The sequence below is a fragment of the Dermacentor silvarum genome, chromosome 5 (genome assembly GCF_013339745.2).
Source record: "Dermacentor silvarum isolate Dsil-2018 chromosome 5, BIME_Dsil_1.4, whole genome shotgun sequence".
Taxonomy (NCBI): domain Eukaryota; kingdom Metazoa; phylum Arthropoda; class Arachnida; order Ixodida; family Ixodidae; genus Dermacentor; species Dermacentor silvarum.
The window spans coordinates 93,310,229-93,331,869 of NC_051158.1; the positions used below are offsets into that span (position 1 = coordinate 93,310,229).

The 21,641-nt window shown below is 47.0% G+C and overlaps 2 non-coding genes across 2 annotated transcripts; both read left to right on the forward strand.

Moving 5' to 3' along the window:
- The first annotated feature begins 404 nt into the window (after positions 1-404).
- On the forward strand, positions 405-567 carry LOC119454721 (U1 spliceosomal RNA). Its single transcript, XR_005192651.1, has one exon. It is a non-coding gene; the product is annotated as a U1 spliceosomal RNA (small nuclear RNA).
- A 5,777-nt stretch (positions 568-6,344) lies between these two features.
- On the forward strand, positions 6,345-6,507 carry LOC119454694 (U1 spliceosomal RNA). Its single transcript, XR_005192625.1, has one exon. It is a non-coding gene; the product is annotated as a U1 spliceosomal RNA (small nuclear RNA).
- The last annotated feature ends 15,134 nt before the right edge of the window (positions 6,508-21,641 follow it).

Sequence of the window (21,641 nt, forward strand, 5' to 3'; positions counted from 1 at the left end):
ACTTTTGCAAGTGAGTGCCATAGATAAGTCGGACGATATTTGAATACGTGGCATGCAGTCGAAGCAACGTAAGTCTCCGAATTACCGCTACACGCGTTAAATAAACGCCACTTCAGGAATACGGTATTTCACTATATTGCTCGAATGCTGTTCGCATCATCAGCGACAGTCATCATGAGATTGGTTTTAGCCGTATTTTATTGTTTAATATCGCCATTACAATTCAAGAATTTCGACAACTAAACTTATAGGTTTATGGGCGGAATACTGCTGTGTTATTTTAAATAGTTTTGGCAGCTTTCGTTGGGTAGCGGCGTTTCCTATTTTAGGTACACTACTCTTCACTACTTGCGCCACATGGTCTACCTTTCGAAATGGCCTTGTAGGCCGACGCGTGGGTTTGCATACTTACCTGGTGTCGGGCTTGTGATGATCACCTAGGTCAGAGCCCCGTGCCGAGGCCTTACCATTGCACTGCGGTTGGCTGAAGCGTGCCACTACCCCAAACCAGGGCAGATGGGACATGTAATTTTAGGTAGTGGGGCTCGGCGTGCGCGCCAGCCCCTTCCATGCTCGAATCGAAAATAAGAGAATGTATGTGCATCCAGCTAACCTGGATGGCCATACAGCAATGCGACGCATTTCTGAAGTGCGTGCTGAGTGGCGATGAATGCCGGACCCCGGCCGAAGCTTTGAAATTAAATGCGTGTGCTCTTATACGGGCGCCTGCACTTCGTTTAATAGCTCTCTCTCTCTACCGCAGTGATTTATATATATATATACGAACGAGAAGGAAGGGGACCGAGGGGCCCAATTTTTAATAAGCATATCATAAGAAACCAACAAACAATGACACCAAGGACAACATAGGGGAAATTACTTGTACTTACTAATTGAATTAAAGAACGATAAATTAATGGAAATGAACATGGATGAAACAATGATATGCTTATATATATATATATATATATATATATATATATATATATATATACACCACTGCGGTAGTCCACAGGTTTACGTGCCATTGTACTAGGAGCCTTTCTGCGCTTAATCGCCAGGATCGGCCAACAATGTTGGTCTATGTCACCGGAGACGATCCGCCAGATCCTAGCCATACAGCTTGGCTGTAAAAAAATTGTCCGAGGACACCTAAGCACTTACGCGTTGTGAACGCGAAAGCATCAATGTCCATTTGAACACCGTTGAGCGGTTCTTCGAGCTATCAACTCCTCGCGGGCAAGCGAGCGCGTTGAGACGCTTGTCCAACGCCTCCTAGATAGCGCAAGCCCCGTGCACTTCGATCCATGACGTCATGCTACCTTGCCCAAGTGTCATAGAATCTACTGGGGACGCTTCCGAGTAAGCCGCGGTTAATTTGACGTCACTGCTTTCGTCACGCCGGGCTTGGCAATGGAAATTTCGGTACTGTCATAAAGCAGACTGCACAGCCCTGCTGTCTAGGAGGTACTGGTTTAGCCCAGTGCTTTCACTTAGCAAACACAAATTGCATCCATTTTTTTTCGGAATAAAGAATAAAGAAAGTACTGGTTTAGCCCAGTGGTTAAGACACTCGGCTTCTGCGCGTGGGGTCGTAGGTTGGAAACTCACTACCGCGAACGTTATTATTGCGATAGCAACTATATGGACACTTCAACCGGATTTCTGCCGTCGGCGTCGCCGTCGTCGTCGCCGTCGCCGTCGCCGTGAGGTTCCCTATAGATAAAATCTTCGCCGCGTACCGTATGCCCGAGCGGAAGCGTGCGGGGACGCGCGCTATCACGGAGAGCGAACGCACTCAATCTCCCACGCGCAAGCAAGGAAGCGGGAAGCCAGCGCTGGAAGGAGCGGGGGGGGGGGGGGGGGCGCACTTCTACGCTGCCAACAACCGCGCTCGTCGTTCGTTCGACCGCACCGTCTCTTATCTCCACACGGCTCTGACCTTTAAGCGCCGTGCATTCGCCGCTCAGTTTCCGTTGAAGCGATAGACCGCACGTACCTTCGCCCGCTGCGGCGTATCGCTTGCTGCCAGCGTTTTGACAGTCGTTGTCTGCTGTCATTCAGTGTGATCTCTTCGTGTTTGTGCGCGCTCACACCACGCTTGTTCATTCAGTTCGTAATAGTCGGGCCACATTTTCCAACGCACGCTACACACGCAATGCTGCCCGGATCGGCAGTGCAGTGCTACAGGTGTGTCCCTTCGCACGCGCTGCCCACGGGAAGCGCTTCTCATCAACACCAGCCGTTTCACACGCGCCTTCTCGTGGTCATCGAGTCTCTCTTCATGTCGGTCTACTTACACCGCAGCACACCTGCTTACTTAATCAGCTCATTTTTACTACAATTCATATTGCTACCAAAGCCGCTCACCTTACTTCGTATGACATTGCTGTGTTGCTATCGCATTCGTTGCTTCGCCCTTAGGCGAAACTGTGACATTTTTTTCCTTTCGAATTTATTCTGCTTTTTATTGCGATAGCAATTATATGGACACTCCAAAGCAGATTTCTGCCGTCGTCCGTCGCCGTCGCCGTGAGGTTCCGTATGACGTCAATGGAGATGAAATCGTCGCCGCGCGCCGCCGAACGCTGTATGTGAGAGTGAAAGGGCGCGAGGGACGCGCGCTTTCACGGGGAGTGAACCCACGGCGGAGAACAAACGCGCGTTCTGCGCCATGCTCCCTTAAGGGCTGCAGAAGTAGGCGTCTCTTTCCTTCTTTACAATCACCATATATGTAGAGCACACGCGCATTCTTCCGACGCGCGAAAGGCCGTGGGGGGGGGGGGGGGGGAGGGAGGCGACGTTTAGCTGCGGCACCAAGTGCCTATTTATATCAGAGGCTCCGGCAACAGTCACCAACGCCGCACGCATTTTGTGCGAACGCGGGCAAAACGCTGACGGCGTCGACAACAGTTCTGCGTGTTGCCGGTGCTGCTGCATGTCCAAGTTTATACAGCTGATAAAGCTACTATCATTACTCCGTATAGCTCTCTACAAATTTGCTATCGCCATTGATGCTTCGCCTTTCAGGTGAAACTGCGACAACTTTTTTAATACATTAATTTCTTCACGAAAAGAAAAAAAAAATCCCGGACCAGGATGAATTTTTCCTCAGCTCCGAAGCGTTCTCTACTCTAGTCATGCCGTCGTCGTCGTCACGTGAACGAGGTCATACATGTTTCATGATACAGTCATCTTACGCGATTGCCATCATACACTCGTCGTCATCCCATTGTCCACATACCGTTATCACGTCATCGTCCTCATTGCGGCGTCACGCAGTGGTTGTCATGCATTCTTTGTCATACCGTCGTCGCGATGCGGTCGTGTTGATGAAATGCTCGTCATTGTAACTTTAGGTAAAGAAATGATTGCGTTTCGTCCATCCGCGTCCTTCTTCGTCGTCATCTTTTTCGCAACGTAAAACTCAGCGCAAGGTAATCGTGATTGTAACTTCGTCATCCGACTCTCGTCATCACAGTCATCGTCGTGCCATTGTCATCAAGTCATCGTCGTCACGGTGTCGTTTCACCATCGTCATCAGCTCAGTAAAGTCAACCCATTGTCACATCGTTGTCTTCATAGCACATTTATCGATCCATCGATGCCATTGCTTGTTCGTCATTGTATTGTAATCGTGCAGTCGCCGTTAAGAGGAAGATTTAGCTGAGGCCAAACTCCGATGCCTCCTATACAAATACATGGAAAACGTAGAAACGCTTTTGTGAGATAACCTGTGGACCAATTTCAATGAAATTTGTTGCACTTGAGAGAGAAAGGTAAATCTTAGTGATTGATGGAAGCGGAATTTCGATTTAGGCCTGAATGTTTTAAACGAAATTTTGAGAAATTAGTAAGTTTAAAAACAAAAGTGAAAGCACGAAGCTTACGAATTCGTAGGTCTGCACCAAGAGCAGATATCGCAGTTCGGCAAACTGCATACATTGTATCATCTAAAGTGGATAAATCTGATATGTCAATTTATATCTTACGTGAATTGCTTACATATTTTACGAAGGTTTTGCAAAAGCTCTAATCACAGATTACTAGATTTTTTTTTGATAGCCATGTCAAATGTACCAATTTTGTCCGCTTTATATGTACAATAAAGTGTAACTTATAGGAAAGTGATATCAATTATCATTGCTGAGTTCCAGAGTTGTAAACATGATAGTTTCGTTTTCTGAAAATTTGCGATTTTTACAAATTTTTATAACACATTGACGACGTAAATCAAACATTCACGACAAGCAGTCACTATGTTGTAACTCTTTCTTTGAAATGCAACAAACCTCATCAAATTTGGTGCAGTGGTTGCCGAGAGAAACGATTTCTTCTTTCCCATGCATTTAGATAGGAGCCCCCGAACTGAAACATCCTCTTGTGATTATGCCACCCTTGTCGCGCCATCGTCTTCATTGCGCCATCGTCATATAGATGCTGTCATGCATCCACGTCATACTGTCGTCACCATGCTGTCATGGTTGAGCCATCGTGGTCATTCGAGCTTCTTCATCCGGTTGCCGCCATACCGTCGTCCTGACTCTATGGTCATAATTTCAGAATCGGCATCTCATTGTCATCATGCCATCGTAGTTAAACCGCGTTCGTCTTGCCATTCCATATCAGTCCTTCTTCGTCATTACTTCGTCACTGCGTGAGCGTCGTACAGTCAGCGGCATGCCGTCATGTTCATGAGTGACTTTTGCAAGTGAGTGCCACAGAAATGTGGGACGATATCGGAATATGTGGTATACAGCCGAAGCAACGTAAGTCTCCGAATTACCACTGCGCGAGTAACAAAAAATTAAGCAAGTGTTACACGTTTGTAAGACGGGAAGGCGAAAGCCTGATCGCATCGGAGCGCACGACAGAACTCGCCGAAATCGCCACACCTACTGGCAGTGGGCCACTGCCGTCAGCGCCTTCGCGGAGGGAGGGGCAGTATGGGAACGCTGACATCGGAGCCAGCTGTGGAAGAAGAAGACGACGAACGCGCCAGCAGTGGCACGAGCGCGTCTCTGCGACCACGTGACGTGTGCGATAAGGCACGCGCTAGGTACACCTTTAGTAAGCCAGAACCGTGGAGCAGCCGTGGCTTCAGTTAGTAAGTTCATCCATCTGTCGTCGAGTGACCAGGGTGAATGAGCGCTCCACCCAATGTCGGTGGGTGTTTTGTTTAAACAGTTCATGTACAGTGTTCTTTCTTGTTTACCGCCAAGCTGGCAATAAAGAAAAAGAAAGCAGCCGTGATTTCAGGGAAGCGTGCTCGTCTCGCACCGCGGAGGCCCGGGTTCAATTCTCACCCAGACCGAAATCTACCAAATTTTCTTTTAAATGCCACTAATTTACTTAGTTTACAGGAGCCTCCCTGAGAAATGTGACGTCAAACCGAGCATTTTCTGACGTGATTGTATTACTCTTTGCGTCGTCGGACATTTTTCGGCACGGCGCAGTTTCGCCAAGGTCACCGAAAGGTCACCGCAAGGTCACCGCCAAGGGCCCTACCATCATAGACACGTCGTAAGGCTTTCACCTTAATAAGCACCGTTAAGGAATACGGTCTTTTACTACATTGCTCGAATGCTGTTCGCGTTACCATCGGCAGTCATCGTGAGATTAGTTCTGCCGTCATTAAAAAATTTTCTTCTTGGCGAACATTTGCCGCTTTGAGAGTATCAATCTATATATCTAGCTGCCTACGTCTTGATGCTCTCATGGTCATTTCGTTAACTTGGTATGTACGAAAGTTGGCGTAGTATGACAGGAGTCTATGACGAACATAAATCAGCTCATGACATGAGTATCATGACCTGCGTTTCATGTAGGTCATGAAACAGCCGCTTAAAATGACAATGACCCAGCGAAAAAACATTAACACTCAAAAAACACAGAAATGGGTTCGGACGTGGGTACTAAGTGAAAGCAACACTAAAGGATAATGATAGAAATCATAGTCATGAGCATGACTCAGCATGTCATGACGTGAACGTCATGACATGCGTGTCATGTAGGTCATGAAAAAGCCGCCTACGTCTTGTTGCTCTGCCTCTCATGGTCGTTTCGTTAACTTGGTAGGCTCCCCGCACACTGCTTCGCATAACATCGATTCCCACAGGGCGTGGAATCTGCGGCTTTTTTTTTAAATATTGCCATTACAATTCGGCAATTGTTTCAACTAAACTTATAGGTTTATGGGCAGAATACTGTTATTGTTATTTTAAATAGTTTTGGCAGCTTTCGTTCCGTAGCAGCGTTTCCTATTTTAGGTACACTACTCTTTACTACTTGCGCCACATGGTGTACCTTTCGAAATGGCATTGTAGGCCGACGCGTGGCTTTGCATACTTACCTGGTGTCGGGCTTGTGATGATCATCTAGGTCAGAGCCCCGTGCCGAGGCCTTACCATTGCACTGCGGTTGGCTGAAGCGCGCCACTACCCCAAACCGGGGCAGATGGGACATGTAATTTTTGGTAGTGGGGCTCGGCGTGCGCGCCAGCCCCTTCCATGCTCGAATCGAAAATAAGAGAATGTATGTGCATCCAGCTACACCTGGATGGCCATACAGCAATGCGATGCATTTCTTAAATGGATAAATGAAGCGAGTGCTTGCAGAGTGGCGATGACGATATGACGACGACCTCATGACGACAATGGTGTGACTACGGCCACGTGACCACCTCAGATTGCGAAGACGACAACGTGATTGGGAAGCTGAAGTGATAACGCTGGGAAGGCGATGTTAAATGATTTTTATGGTATCCGTCGAGCCGAAAAGCCCACACCGCAGGCCTCGTGGGGATCCCAAAAGCAACAGGAGGATACCGCCTATGTGCCGACTTGACCAAGCTCAACCAGGTGCTCCTGCTCGAGGAGCACCTCATGCCTACCGTTGAGCAGGTGCTCGGACTGCTTGGGCCTGCAACAGTCTTCTGTAAGCTAGATGCCAGGGCAGTGTTTCATCAAGTACGCCCAGGCCCCGGAAACTCTCGAGTTCACCAAATGGCCACAGAGGGCGAAAAATCAACCGCGGCGCGTTCCAGCATAAGCGCGCAAGTAGAGCTACTGTAATTTGGTCGCATACTTTAGTTTGTATTTTTTCTGCTTGGGGCGCTCAATGCCGATCAATATTTGATCTATTAATGTACACATGATAACCGACAAACATAGTTACGGTGTCATTTTTTACAAAATAAGCAGTATATTGTTTTTTCATTTGACTTCTGTTATTAAAGTCCGTGCTTTGTTACTTGAATAAACGTTTTGAGGCCTCACTGGCGTGTGATCAGCAGCAGCCCATTGGTATCGATTGCAGTCTGTGCGTTTATCGATTGAAATTGTATGGCGGTTATATTTGCGAAGGGGTGGTCGTTTCCTTTGAGCAGCATCGCACAGGTTCGTTTTAATTAGATGTCAACGATATCTCAGCCACTTAATGCGTCCAACATTCGAAAGCGGCCACCAAGCGAACGTGTTTAAAGACGGTGAACTTTATCAGCTGCGGCGTTTCACTGGCAGCTGCATGCACGACTTCCGCCGTTAGTGATCTGCCGCGTCTGGTCGCGTAATGACGTGTTGCATGCTTGAAAAGAAAAGTGCTGGCCAGCACGAAAATTACCAGCCGTGGTTGCTCAGTGGCTATGGTGTTGGGCTGCTGAGCAGGAGGTCGCGGGATCGAATCCCGGCCACGGCGGCCGCATTTAGATGGGGGCGAAATGCGAAAACACCCGTGTACTTAGATTTAGGTGCACGTTAAAGAACCGCAGGTGGTCCAAATTTCCGGAGTACCCCACTACGGCGTGCCTCATAATCAGATGGTGGTTTTGGCACGTAAAACCCCATAATTTAATTTTTTAAGCACGAAAATTCGTCGCTGGTACCGAGCACAGTCTGCTTGAAGACTGCCCACGAAAGCGGATTAACCTTGCAGCCCCTGGGCGCATGCGCCGGTGAGTAAAAAGCAGTGCTTCACATTTTCAACTTTGAATTTCTTTGTGTGCGAGCCGGATAAAACATATTCCTGTCGTCATTTCTTGAAAGTAGAAAAAAGTAATAATTATAAATTTATTGCCCTTCCAAAGCAATTCAAACGAGGCTCTTGCTATTTTGCCAAGTTGCTAAAATTGCTAACATGAGTACAACATGAGTACAGCATGAATAATAAAGTTTTGGCTGTTTTTGCATGAATGATACACTGAGATAAATTCACTGCACATTATTGACAAATGTACTTCCGGTGATACAGTTAGATTAACTCCATTTGAGACATAATAAAATGACTGTTTTTATTACTAGTGTCTGGCAGAAACAATTGCCATCTAATCGAGGCTTGACTAACCACAGCCCACACAAGGACTCCACTGAAAGAAATGCACACTCAAAACAGTGTTGTGTGTGTGTGTGTGTGCGTGTGTGCGTGCGTGCGTGTGTGTGTGTGTGTGTGTGTGTGTGTGTGTGTGTGTGTGTGTGTGTGTGTGTGTGTGTGTGTGTGTGTGTGTGTGTGTGTGTGTGTGTGTGTGTGTGTGTGTGTGTGTGTGTGTGGTGTGTGTGTGTGTGTGTGTGTGTGGTGTGTGTGTGTGTGTGTGTGTGTGTGTGGTGTGTGTGTGTGTGTGTGTGTGTGTGTGTGTGTGTGTGTGTGTGTGTGTGTGTGTGTGTGTGTGTGTGTGTGTGTGTGTGTGTGTGTGTGTGTGTGTGTGTGTGTGTGTGTGCGCGCGCGCGCGCGCTTTTCGGTCATGGAGTGTTTTGTGCACTGTTCTTTGTCATACATGAATTACAAGCTCACCCACACTTGAACCATAGTAATTGAGACTTTTTTTTCTTTCAACTCCAGCCTCCAAGACGCTGCTCATATTTGGACTCATCACTGGACTCTATAGCCTCTCTGGACGTACAAGTCAACAGTGAACATGTCACCACTGGAAGTAACATCAAGGGCCACAATCATCACAGGGTATGTTTCTGAACACTTCAACTAGAATCGTGATTTGTTCATTTATGGGACTGACTTTTGTTTCACCAATTTTTGCTTGCATGTGTGTCATGGCTTTGTCATTTATCTTTTCAGGAAGACGGGCAAAAGAGAGATTATTGGTCTGCAGGCTGCCCACGTTAAGCCGCAAGAAGCTCAACTGTCACCATAATGACAACAGGTCCTCTTGATTGGAAGTTTACCAGATAGAGAGGTGTGAGCCCTATTACGAAAGCAGCAGTCTACAGTTCTGTATCATACCGAGTGGGAATGAGAAATTTGACATACAAGCTTAGTTGCTTTTAAGGGCGCTTTATGACAATCGGAGAAGTAACATGTTGAATCCCAACTTGTTTCTTTTCCAGTCATTATAGCCATGAGGACCAGCAAAGAAACAATGTAGCAAGCTCCTACTTGCTAATGCACAAACTCTGTCATCTGCTGCTTGCAAATCAATTTGACGGGCATTAGTACCACGAAGCATCAGAAGCTCCCTCACAACGATAATTTGTTACATGAAACTGCAAAGAATTTTAAAACGATCAAAAGCACTCAATGCAATTTTAAGGCAATGATACTTCATGTTGACTGAAACTCTAGCAGTCACTCTTCATTTTATTATATTATTTTTTGTTTAAAGTACCCTTAGGGCCTCATGGCATTGAAGAGGAGAGTGGTTACAAAGTTGTAGAGTAAAAAAACAAGTGCAGTGAGTTCTTCTAACATAATAATTCTCCTGATTATACAATGTTAGCTAACGTGTTGCAAAAAAGTTTGTTATCTGTGATGGCTACGATACTTGATGGTTCCATTTCTGAGATGTGCAGGAGATGAAAGATTGAAAGAAAGACTTCGTGTTACATGAATCAATTCCTACCTTACTGCGATGATCGACAGTTTGAAATGCACTGAGGCCACAGTAGGAAGTCGTCATGAAGTGTGGTGTGATAGAAAATTTTATGAAATAGAAAAAGACGGGCGACTTTGCGGTGATTTGCTAGTGGAATAAGTGCTAGGTTAGTTTACATTGAGGTTATACTCACGGTGCAGTTATAATTAGAAATAATGAAACGAGTAGAGTTATTTTGTACTAGTTCAAGTGAAGTAATAAGATTAACGCAACTGGGATCCCGTATTGCAGATGCATATTCAAGTTTTGAGCGAATTAGTCTTGTAAAGTTGTAGTTCTAAAGTAGACGGGGCTTTGGAAAAGTTACGCCGTAAGTGCCCGAGCATGTGATTAGCATTGCTTATGACGTACTCTATTAACGGTCCAATTTAAGTTATGTGTAATGTGTACACCGAGATATTTATATGACATAACAAAATATAAGGGAACGTTGTTAACATGTCAAGTGCTAGGATTAGAATTAGATTAGAATTAGGCTCATTGTCAGTTTGCATGAAATCAATAACTAGGCTAGCCCTACACCATATATAAGAGATAGCTAGAAAAGGCAAGCTCACACAACCGGCCAGCATATTTCACACTTCACAAACTTGAGAAATCACTAAAAACAATTTTTCTTACTCTTCAAACAACAGATGACAAACCGGAGCATGCTCCCAAAAAGATTTTGAAATGTACTGGCAGAATAAGTTCGGCTTAACATTCAGCGAATCAACAGTGGACGTGCAATGGAAACCACATCGTGGGAACTAGTCTTCTCTCTGTGTGTCTCGTGAAAAATGTTGCTCAATCCAGCCTCTAGTATGCTATACCAACACGCCCAGTATTCAACCTTGGCAGCTTGTCTTCGTCTCGGCCCTCACAAATGTTTCCTTGGTGAAACGTTGGCCCCAAGCTGAGGCTTCCCTTGCTCACCTGTTACTCAACTGAAGTGTTCGTCTCCTTGCAACCTCTTTGCCTTGTTTGAATACATATACCGAGATGCTTTTTCAATATGAAACCGCAAGTTGCATTTTCCAAGGATCTGTGAGAATTAATGGGGCTTGCTTATATGTTGATTTAGTGTCCTTGTTTATTCATACAATATTTGTAGAAGTCCTTGTAAGCACTGCTGTCTCCATAACGTTCCTTGGTTTCCCTACGAGTACTCCACTTGTGTCAAAGCCTTTACTGCCGCACCTGAACGCTAAATGTGCAGCAGAAAAGTATCCCCCCCCCCCTCTCTCCTACACTTCGTGCATCTCGCCAATGTGTTATAAGAGCAATAGGACATTGCAGCTCGAGCTTACCTTGCTGACCGTACGTCCTTGCCGAGCAATTTTTTATGCTCCTTTCTTTAATCTAGCTGAAATCGTCGAACGCAGAGAATATAAAACGTCAACCAGCACTGTACGCAATGCAAGTACGAGGGTAGCTCAGCATAAATATCGCTGTCTGAAGCTTCGTTCTCCCTGCTTTAGCGGCACGCCGAACACGATGAGAAAACTTCGCTTGATTCAGCTTTGGGTTCCATTAAATAAATGGTTATCTGTTTCTGTATGCTGTAAACGCAGTGACGGACAACATGAAGTCCACCTGACCTGTATGAAAATTGTGGGCATGTACTGCTTGATTCACCATTGGCAATAAACAATGCAAGCTTACTTGTTTGGAGTGTTTTATTGCCAGTTGAGGCCTCTCGGTCACCTGGCGACATAATAAAAATATCTGTAGTCATGTTGGAGTACAGTACACACGAATAGCGCCCCGAAAGCGGTAACAAAACCCTCAAAACCAGCGAGCGAGCAGCGCGACGAGCCCTATAAGAGCCGCTACCGTAGCGGCCATATTGTCTCACCTGCGTAATGATGATGATGTTAGTTTTGATTTTGCCAGCGCCATCTCTCGGTCGCATACTTTAGTTCACAACGCCACCGCTACGCTTATTTTCGTTGCACTGTGGAAGGTACAGTTTCCCTTCTCTAAGTTTGTATGGGTGTTCTGTGGTACACCTCTGCGAAAGTTCGCAAGAATACAGCACATGCATTATCCCCTTTGGCCGCTATTTTTACTGCCGTTCATCCTTGGAAATCAAGTCGGCGCCAGAGGTGGTGCAGCGCCAAATGTAAAGTATGCTGAAAGGTCTCGAAGCCTGTGTGAGTATGGTGGATGACATTCTTGTTTTTGGCAGGGACTGGTTTAAGGACCACACCCGTCTTCAAGCCGTCCTCCAGAGAATGCAGGAAGTCGGAGTTACAGCCGACTTCCCGCCTCAAAGTGTTATTCGGCGTATGATCAGTCAGGTTCCTCGGCGTCGTCGTCAGCTCCAGTGGCATTACACCTTACCCAGACAAGGTCACGGCTATCACTAGCATGCAGCCTCCAACAGACTTGGCAGGTGTAAGGCGCTTCTTAGGCATGCTTAAACATGTTAGACGCTATTTGCCAAATTTATCCACTGCAACGGCGCCTCTCTGATTGCTACTGAACAAAGACACTGTCTGGACATGGGTCACTGCTCAAGCAATGGCCATTGACTCCCTGAAGAAAATGGTTGCCTCAAGCTCATGCATGGTTCGGTACAGTCCAGAATTTCCTACATCAGTGTCTGCCGATGCCACCTCTTTGGACTGGGCTCAGTCGTTTTGCAGGATCAACTACCTGGGAAAAGACGAGTGGTAGCCTTCGTATCACGACCCTTGACTTCTGCTGAACAACGGTACAGCTAAATCGAAAAGGAAGGCAGTCCATGTGCAGTCCAGAGGTTCAATGAGTTCTTGCGGGCCCTCAGCTTTGTCGTTGAAACCGACCACCAGCAACTCGTCAAGTTGCTTGATCAGCTGACCTGGACTTCATGATTTCTCGAGTGCAACGGTTTCGCATCAGGCTCTTGCGCTACCCGTTCGCGGTCAAGGTCCCGAGCGACCTCTTAGCCACTGCCGACACTCGGTCAAGGGATCCTGAGCGCTCCACCTCTAGCCTCTGTGGATAGCGTCGAACTCTTCGTGTCGCGAGTTGTGAAGGCTATTCCTTCAACTTTAGCGGTGTGCCTTGAAGAGCTCAGAGCTCATCAGGAAACAGATGGGGAATGCTCAGCGATAAAGAACTATTGCTCCAAAGGTTGCACTAGACGTGACCGGTTGCCATTAAACATGACTGGCTATTGGGAACAATGGTGTAACTTCTCCTTATGTGATGGTCTTCTATTCATGGGGGAACGCCTGGTGGCACCAGCTCTACTGTGCCAATACATGTTGAAGGTGCACCACGACGGTCACCAAGGTGTTAATTGGTGTTCTGCACTATCCAGAGGATCTGTGTGGTGGCCAGGTCTCAGCAGCCAGGTGAAAACTGCAGTGGCAAACTGTGATGTGTGTGCTACTACGAGGGTCCAACGTGCCAAACCTATGATGCGGGCAGAAGCGCCTGCACTGCCCTGCAGTACTCTGGGAGCGAGCGGCAATGGATCTGTTTCGCTTGAGCTACCAGAAGTACCTGATAGTGATGGACTAGCATTCTCGTTACCCGGAAGTCGTCACCCTCCGGTTCACATTTGTAATCGTGGCGCTGAAGAGCATCTTCGCCAGACACTGCATTCCCCACACTGTGCGTAGGGACAACGGGCCTCAGTTGGCCTGCAAAGCCTTTCAGGACTTTGCCAAGAGTTACGGGTTTAGGCTTGCTACGAGCAGTCCTCGCTTTCCCCAGTCTAACAGTGAAGCAGAGCGAATGGTGCGCACAATCAAGGACTTTCTCCGGAAAGCCAAACACCCGTTCCTGGCTTTGCTGGCCTACCGAAACGCCCCTGAAGTGTATGGCTGCAGTCCTGCTCAACTTCTCATAGATCGCTCACGTCGAACCCGTATTCCACTTTCCACAGCAAAGTTAGTTCCAGCCTGGCGGCAGATTGCAAACTTCGAGGACAGGGACACTGCGCAAAGGCATTCCCAAACACGAGATTTCAATAGACGCCATGCTGCTTATTATCTTCGTACCCTCGAAGAAAGGGAGGAAGTATGGGCTCAGGATACCAGGACAAGCACGACTGTGCTCAGTCCAGCCAAGAGGCCACGCTCATACATCGTGCAGACGGCTGCGGGAGTCCTGGTGAGAAATGAGTCCTGGTAAGCGGTTCTCATACACCATCCAACAGAAGCCACCCGGACCTGCCAGTGCCCATGCCAAGGACAGTTCGGCACCGCAGTCTGTGCAGTCGTCGCATGACTTTCATGACAGCGGCGGCACACCAGCTAAGCCTGTACCTTCATGGTCTCCGCAGCGATGGTACACCCGTTTCGGACGGTTAGTTGAAGCACTCGCAGACAGGACTTGTGATATGTTCCATATGAACGGTTTCTGATTTCTTTTTATTATTCGTCTGTGGCTAGGCGTTGCATTCACGAACTCTTATGCCTTCCTCATTGGAATGGTCAACAGCCCCACATGCGACACATGCAGCAGCGATGAGACGCTCGCACACATTATCTGTGTCTGCCCGCGCTATAGTGCTATGTGATGTGCAGAGTGCTGGACCAATTGGACAATCACCCACTATCAGAACTAAAAGCTTTATGTCAGTGCTCCCAAGAACGTCCACGCTGAAAGCCTTACTCGCGTTACTAAGCTTCCTGCGGTGTGCGGGCCTTCACGATAGGCATTAAGAACGCCACCCCCTACCGATCTATAGTGTACGCGGTTTGTTTGTGCTCGTCTCTCTTGGACTATCTCTTTACCCCTTCCACTCTCTTTCTCTTTTTATCTCCTACTCATTCCCTCCGTGCAGGGTAGCCAACCGGAACTACCTCTGGTTAACCTCCCTGCCTTTCTATGCATCCTTTCTCTCTCTTTCTATAACCAGGCTGTCGGTGTGTGTTTAGTTTGTCTTCTTATGCAAACAAGTATGGCGGGCTTTGCATTGCTACAAACTCGTGGTCCTGAAAAGGGGGGGGGGTGGTGTAGAGGGCGCTAAAGACAGGCCCCAAGTTAATTGGTGGTAGTGCCCTCCAAATGTATACTATAGTGCACAGAGAATATAAAGTCGGGGTTTTTCCAGTCACAGCAATAACTTGGTGCAGTCGCTCCTTGCTGGTGAGTTCAGGGTAGCTCTACCACGCTCCAAACAACGTCCCTTCAAATTGTACCATTTTTACCAAGCCGAAAACTGGAAAATGTATTCAATATAAGTGGTTATTGACAGCACAAGGACTCGTAAATTCTTTATTGACCAAAGTGTGAATGAATTAATCAATTGAATATATATCTATAGAAGGGCTGTTGCTTCCCCTAGTAATAAATCATGTCAAAAGGTAATACAAGGTGGATTCAAAACAACCGTAAGAACACGAAGCAAGGAAATAACACTAAGGTTGTGCACCTCCAAAACACACGCTGCTCTTTATTGCCGGTTGGATTCTTTTTACCCTGAAATGAAGTCCGAAAAATATGCAAGGATTGCTAATGCGTACTTTTCTTCACGGGGTATATAGTTGAATGCGCATGTCTGAAAAAAAAAAAGAGAACGAAAGAAAAAGCGATGAAGGGCAGTCAGCGCAACCATGTAATCGAAGCAGAATAACACAATACCAGCTCGTTACACACTGGTTGTCGATGTGCCGCGATAATGTAGTATCGATGCTGCATTCGCCATTTGTCAAATTGGCACGATAAGCGACAGCAGCTATTTTCGAAAATCATTCGCCTGGGCCGAACCATAAATGAGTACAACGAGCTACACGAATAAGGGAAACCGAGAGGCTCGATTAGTCTTTAGTCACACCCATACGAAGTAACAGACAACGAAGATAGAGGAAGTATGAGGGAATGTAATTGTTACTTGTAACTGAAGTCTATAAAGATTAAGAGGTGGTGCTGGCTAACGCTCCCAGGGCTAATCTTATACACAAACACACGGAAAAGTGGGGCCGGGAAGATGACCGCGGCGGTAGCTTAAATTGTAAAGTGCTACACCCGTAATGCGGAAGGCGCCGGTTCAATACCCGCCAATGGCAAGGTATCTTTTCGCCCACTTTCATTTTCCTTCAGCCTATTATTTGTACATTTAAATCAGACGTAATCATAAACTTCCCCATATGCTTTCTCTAGCTTCATTGTCTCTCGGTTCGTAAGAATGAGTAAGAGTAGTTCCACTAAACATATTTTTACAGTGTTCAGTTGCAAGACAACCATAAGTGCACCTACTAGTCTTCTGCTGATAACTTGAAGCACTCTCCCCATTAGAAACACAGCCAAAAATGTATTCGTCATACCACTTCAACGAATTCACAAGCTGTCGGTGTTAGTTATTGATTCCGCTGATCGCCACCTGCGTGTTCGGCTTGAGAATGGGAGACATACGCAAAGTCCAGGCGGCTGTCAAGTCAGGCAATAAGCGGAGTTAGTTCCTTCAAATTCCAAGGTGCGACTTACGCTCAATCAGCACGCCATTCCGCACGCCTTCCGCACGCGTGTGGACGTGCATAAAACTCACATGTCGCACACAAGTGCACAAATGCCGGTTTACACTGGGTCCGCACGAGCAGAGTAAACTGAAATGTGTACATCTGTGTGCCGACATGCGCATTTTCCCACATATCCGCAAGCGAGCGCAAAGCTTGCTGATCGCGGCAGCGTGAGCGCAATGTTGTAGCACGAGTAGAGCGCGGAAAAAATATTGGCGAATGACGTAGCGGGCTGAAAACAGCCGAATGAGATATTTCAGGACCCAATAAGGACTTCCCCGTCGGAACTATTATAGTATGGCAATTATAAATCTTGTCACTGGCCAAAACAACAACGAATGTGATGTTTCGGTGCCCGCAAGACCACCTTGTTCACGAAGCAGAAAAAAAATGGCGATCTTCAATATGAAAGTACTCGGAAATATGTGGTGACCATTATTCCGTTTCTGATTTGTAAACAAGGTTCCTTCAAGAAACGTCGAATTCATCGTTGTGTATTGGCCAGTGACAAAACTTATAATTGCTATATTATGAATTCACCAGGCCAGATGGTTCTCCATCACACCCTCGACTACATTCAAAGCGTTTGCGATAGCAGGACGACATCGACAGCCCGAGACACTGGTAAAGCCCAGCTTCGAGATACTGCGCTACGACTTTCTTTAATTTATAGTATGTATACGTCAAAATATTTTCTAAACAAGTAGAAAACAATTTCTGTCTCACTGTTCCGGCTTTCACGAGGGTGGTCACGTTTAGTCTCAGCTTGGCGAGCAGTTCCTGCGTAGAAGAAAATGTAGTAATCTCTTCCTCTTCGTAATATGCCTAAATATTACGCATATATAACGCGCAGTGTTGGAATGTATGCGAACCGATACATTTGTAAAGTGGTTCATGAAATGCTAAATATTTGCACATTTCATTACTGTATATTTGACTGATCCCCCGTTGTGGATGTGTGCCACAGTATGAAAATTGTCATCACCATCATCATGAATACGTGGCGGTCAGCTCAAAGAGGTAGTTGGTGGCACGATATGTACAGCCGGCATCTTGGCCAATCACCCGTTTTCGGTATCACCCATAGTACGATCGCCCATATAGCACGAAAATTATCGTCATAATTACCATGCTTCTTGGCCAATCCCCTATTGCGGGTATGTGCCATGTTATGGAAATCATCATCATAATTACCACGAGGACACGCTTCTTGGACAATCCCCTGTTGTGGGCAGTGCTGAAATATGTGAATCATCATCATAATCAACGCGTGGATATGCTCCTTCGCCAATTCCCCGTTGTCTCCAGTTGCATTCAACCAAAATGTTCACGAACTGCGTGACGCCTGCGGCAGATAGGATGTTCCACATCCACTGCCATGGCCGTGAGTGGTGGCACTGGCTAACACTTGCACGGTTAGTTCTAGTAGACAAACATAAGCAGCTGTAGCTAAAGGTATACATCCGGCGTCTCCCTCCAACTTTCTTTACAGGTACGTCAGACGGATTTGCCACGTTTTTTTTTATGCAAGTACGTCCAACGCTTTTCATTGGTTTTGCGTACATTTCCCGTTTGAATACGTCGGGCATAAGCATGTTGAACAGCTAACTACAGGTTTCCCTCGTGTCAGTGCTGATATTGTGCTTGTTTTAGTGCAGCATGCTGCGTGCCTGTTTCGGCGCAGCTTGCGCAAATAAGCGTGCTGCAACAACTGCGGTCTCTGCTTCTATAGCGCTGATGCGCGGGTTCAGAGGAAGCATTCACTTTGGTGCCCCTCGATGCGACACTACGACAACGCGTGCTTATCGCCAATGCAGCAATGCTGCAATTATGCTTTGCTGTCGATCCACTAGGTTATTGGTGGAAATCAGTTAGTTGCAGCGTTTCACAATTAGGAAGACGTCAAAGTCGAAACTGCAATCCACAAATTGACATAATCGTTAACTAACGAAAGCGGAGAAGCGCAAATCTTCTCAGTACAGTTAGCTTCGCTGACCGCTATTCGAGTCGCCCTCAGTTTTCGTTCGCCAACAAGCGCGAGTGACCCTTGTCGTATCGCTTGCATTTTCTCACAAAACAGTTATTTCTTGACGCTTCTTCGGGAGACTGCTTTCACCGTATCCCCAGGCAAATCACGAAGAAAAACTTTAAAATTTGTAGCGCGAGTTGCAGCGTCGTATTAGACGTCATCCTTCTGCATACGCTTAAAAACATTTTCGGCTCTGTCAATATCCACACTTCTACTTTGATGCTGCTTCGTCTACTTAAGGTACTTAAGGTATGCTGTATAGATAGGATTCTGCGCAAACTTATGATCGAGAATACACTTACAATAACTCACTTGAAAGGGAAAAATTGACATCCACCCGAATTGTAGCATGAACCTACAAAGCAAATCCATACGATTCTCAGAAGGCAAGCCTTGCAGTTGAAGAGCTGCATTTTACAATCCTCTGTAATTGCATTACGGCACATATTTCAGTTTACGAATTGTAGCCGGGGGAGGAGGAAATAACTTTATTGAGTCTTGAGGAACCCCTCCCCACCCACTCTTTGTTTAGTGGTCGGCAGGGGTCGCGGGCCGCACCCACGTTGGGACGGGAAGCCCGTGAGCCTCCGCCCTTTCGTGAGCCCTCTGGACAGCCTGGAGCTGGGTCTGGTGGTTGTCGCTTCGCAGGGCGTCCTCCCAGTCTTCTTCCTTACGGAACATGGTGCCGCTTAACGCGGAGCATTGCCAGAGCATGTGCGCTAGCGAGCAGTATGATTCGCCACAATCCGGACATTGCGGCTCTACCTCTGGTGAATAAAGGCTCAGTCTGCCTCTCGAGGGGAACGACCCTGCCTGAAGCAGTCTGAATATCGATGACTGTGGTCTGTTGAGTTTAGCGTGGGGGAGCAGGAAGGCCCTCCTCGACAGCTGATAGTGCGTTGTTATTTCGTTGAAGGTGAGAAGCGGGTCTCGGTGCCGGGGAATTTGCAAATGACTTCCAGCAGGACACCAGTTTCGAGATATTATTTCCCAAAGTGTGGGACGAAATGCATGGGCATTCTAGTTAGTGTTGTGCTTCAATGCACAAAAGAGCGCTTTGTTAAGAAAGTAAGTGGAACAACAGTGCATTTATATGGCGAGTCTGAGGGCGCATATCCCCAAACTGGTGTCATTGTGGAATTTTTTCAAAGTGGGTATGTCTTGCAAACTCACCGGCTACAATGCGTAAATTGCAATATGTGCCGTAAAGTAGTTGATTAGGTAGTTAATTAGGAAACTTTTGTTAATTAGTTGAATGTGTGTTTCGATTTTTCTTGCAAGTTTGTGACATCTCTCTGAATAATCCAGCTCAACGAGCAGAATAATATCTGCAACAGGCAATTTTTGAAAATTCCGTAAAACTTGAAAGTGATCACTCCGTATATACAGGGTCTGCAAAGTTAAACTAACAGTAATTTTAATAAAAATGCTGCGCTAGCAACTTAACATCTGCGTGCATAGTCGGTGTCTGCGTTTTGGCAGACTTAATTTTAGTGATTAAATAGTCACCAAACCCAAAATTAACAAAACCTTCCTAATTATTTTTAATATCGCTATTATGGTATATATTTATGCTTGAAAAGTTACGACAATCGTGTTGGAAGGCAACTTCATATCGTTTAATTCTCCCGGAGCACTTCCGGTCCGAGATATTCGTCATCAAAGTTTAAACTGAATGAGCTAATTTTGCATTCAGGGGCGTGGATCTCGACACAACGTGAAGCCCCCATTGTGACGTAGCCTACTGCGCGTGCGGTACATGGATTGGAAGCTGGGCGAAGTTGATAACAGCTGCGCTCTTGCTCTCATCTGGTGAAAACAAGGAAGAACTGGCCTTTTCCCCTTTCCCTCCCATTGACGCGTTTCTTCACGGCTTGATGTTGTGTCGAGATCCATGGCCCTGAATGCGAAGTTGGCTTACTGAGTGTCAAATTTGATTAACATATCTTGAAACACAGGCGTTCCAGGGGAGGTAAACAATGTGAAGTTGTCTTTACAAGCAAGTTTCTTTACGTTTCAAGTATATGCATCTAGCATATATCAAACTCCTCACAGCAAAAAGTTAATGAAATGTTTTTATTGCGATAGCAATTATATGGACACTCCAAAGCGGATTTCTGCCGTCGGCGACGCCGTCGCCGTGAGGTTCCGTATGACGTCAGCGGCGATGAAATCGTCGCCGCGCTCCGGACGCTGTATGTGCGAGTGAAAGGGCGCGAGGGACGCGCGCTTTCACGGGGAGCGAACGCACGGCGGAGAACAGACACCCGTCCTGCGCCGTGCTCCCTGAAGGGCTGCAGAATTAAGCGTCTCTTTCCTCGTTTACAATCACCATATATATATATATATATGGAGAGAGAGAGATAGAGAGAGAGAAAGCAAACGCGACTTCTTCCGTCGCGCGAGAGGCTGTGGGGGGACGGGAGGGAGGAAGGGGAGGCGACGTTTAGCTGCGGCACCAAATGCGTATCTATATAAAAAAGTTGTCGCAGTTTCACCTGAAAGGCGAAGCATCAATTGCGATAGCAAATTTGTAGAGAGCTATACGGAGTTAATGATAGTAGCTTTATCAGCTGTATAAACTTGGACATGCAGCAGCACCGGCAACACGCATAACTGTTGTCGACGCCGTCGGCGTTTTGCCCGCGTTCGCACAAAATGCGTGCGGCGTTGGTGACTGTTGCCGGAGCCTCTGATATAAATAGGCACTTTGGTGCCGCAGCTAAACGTCCCCTCGCTTCCCCCCCCCTCCCCCCCCCCCCCCCACGGCCTTTCGTGCGTCAGAAGAAGGCGCGTTTGCTCTACATATATGGTGATTGTAAAGGAGGAAAGAGACGCCTACTTCTGCAGCCCTTAAGGGAGCACGGCACAGAACGCGCGTTTGTTCTCCGCCGTGCGTTCACTCCCCGTGAAAGCGCGCGTCCCTCGCGGCCTTTCACTCGCACATACAGCGTTCGGCGGCGCGCGGCGATGATTTCATCTCCATTGACGTCATACGGAACCTCACGGCGACGGCGACGGCGACGGCGACGCCGACGGCAGAAATCTGCTTTGGAGTGTCCATATAATTGCTATCGCAATAAAACGTTGTGAGGCGAGAAGGTGGTAAATACTACCGACGCTGCTCGACGAGTTTCCCGTTCTGATCTCGTCGAAAACCTCCGAGCCGCCCCCAGAGGCCATGGCAACAGTCACCAACGCCGCGCGCGTTCGGTGCGAACGCGGGCAAAACGGCGACGGCGTCGACAACAGTTCTGCGCGTTGTTGGTGCTGCTGCATGTTCAAGTTTATACAG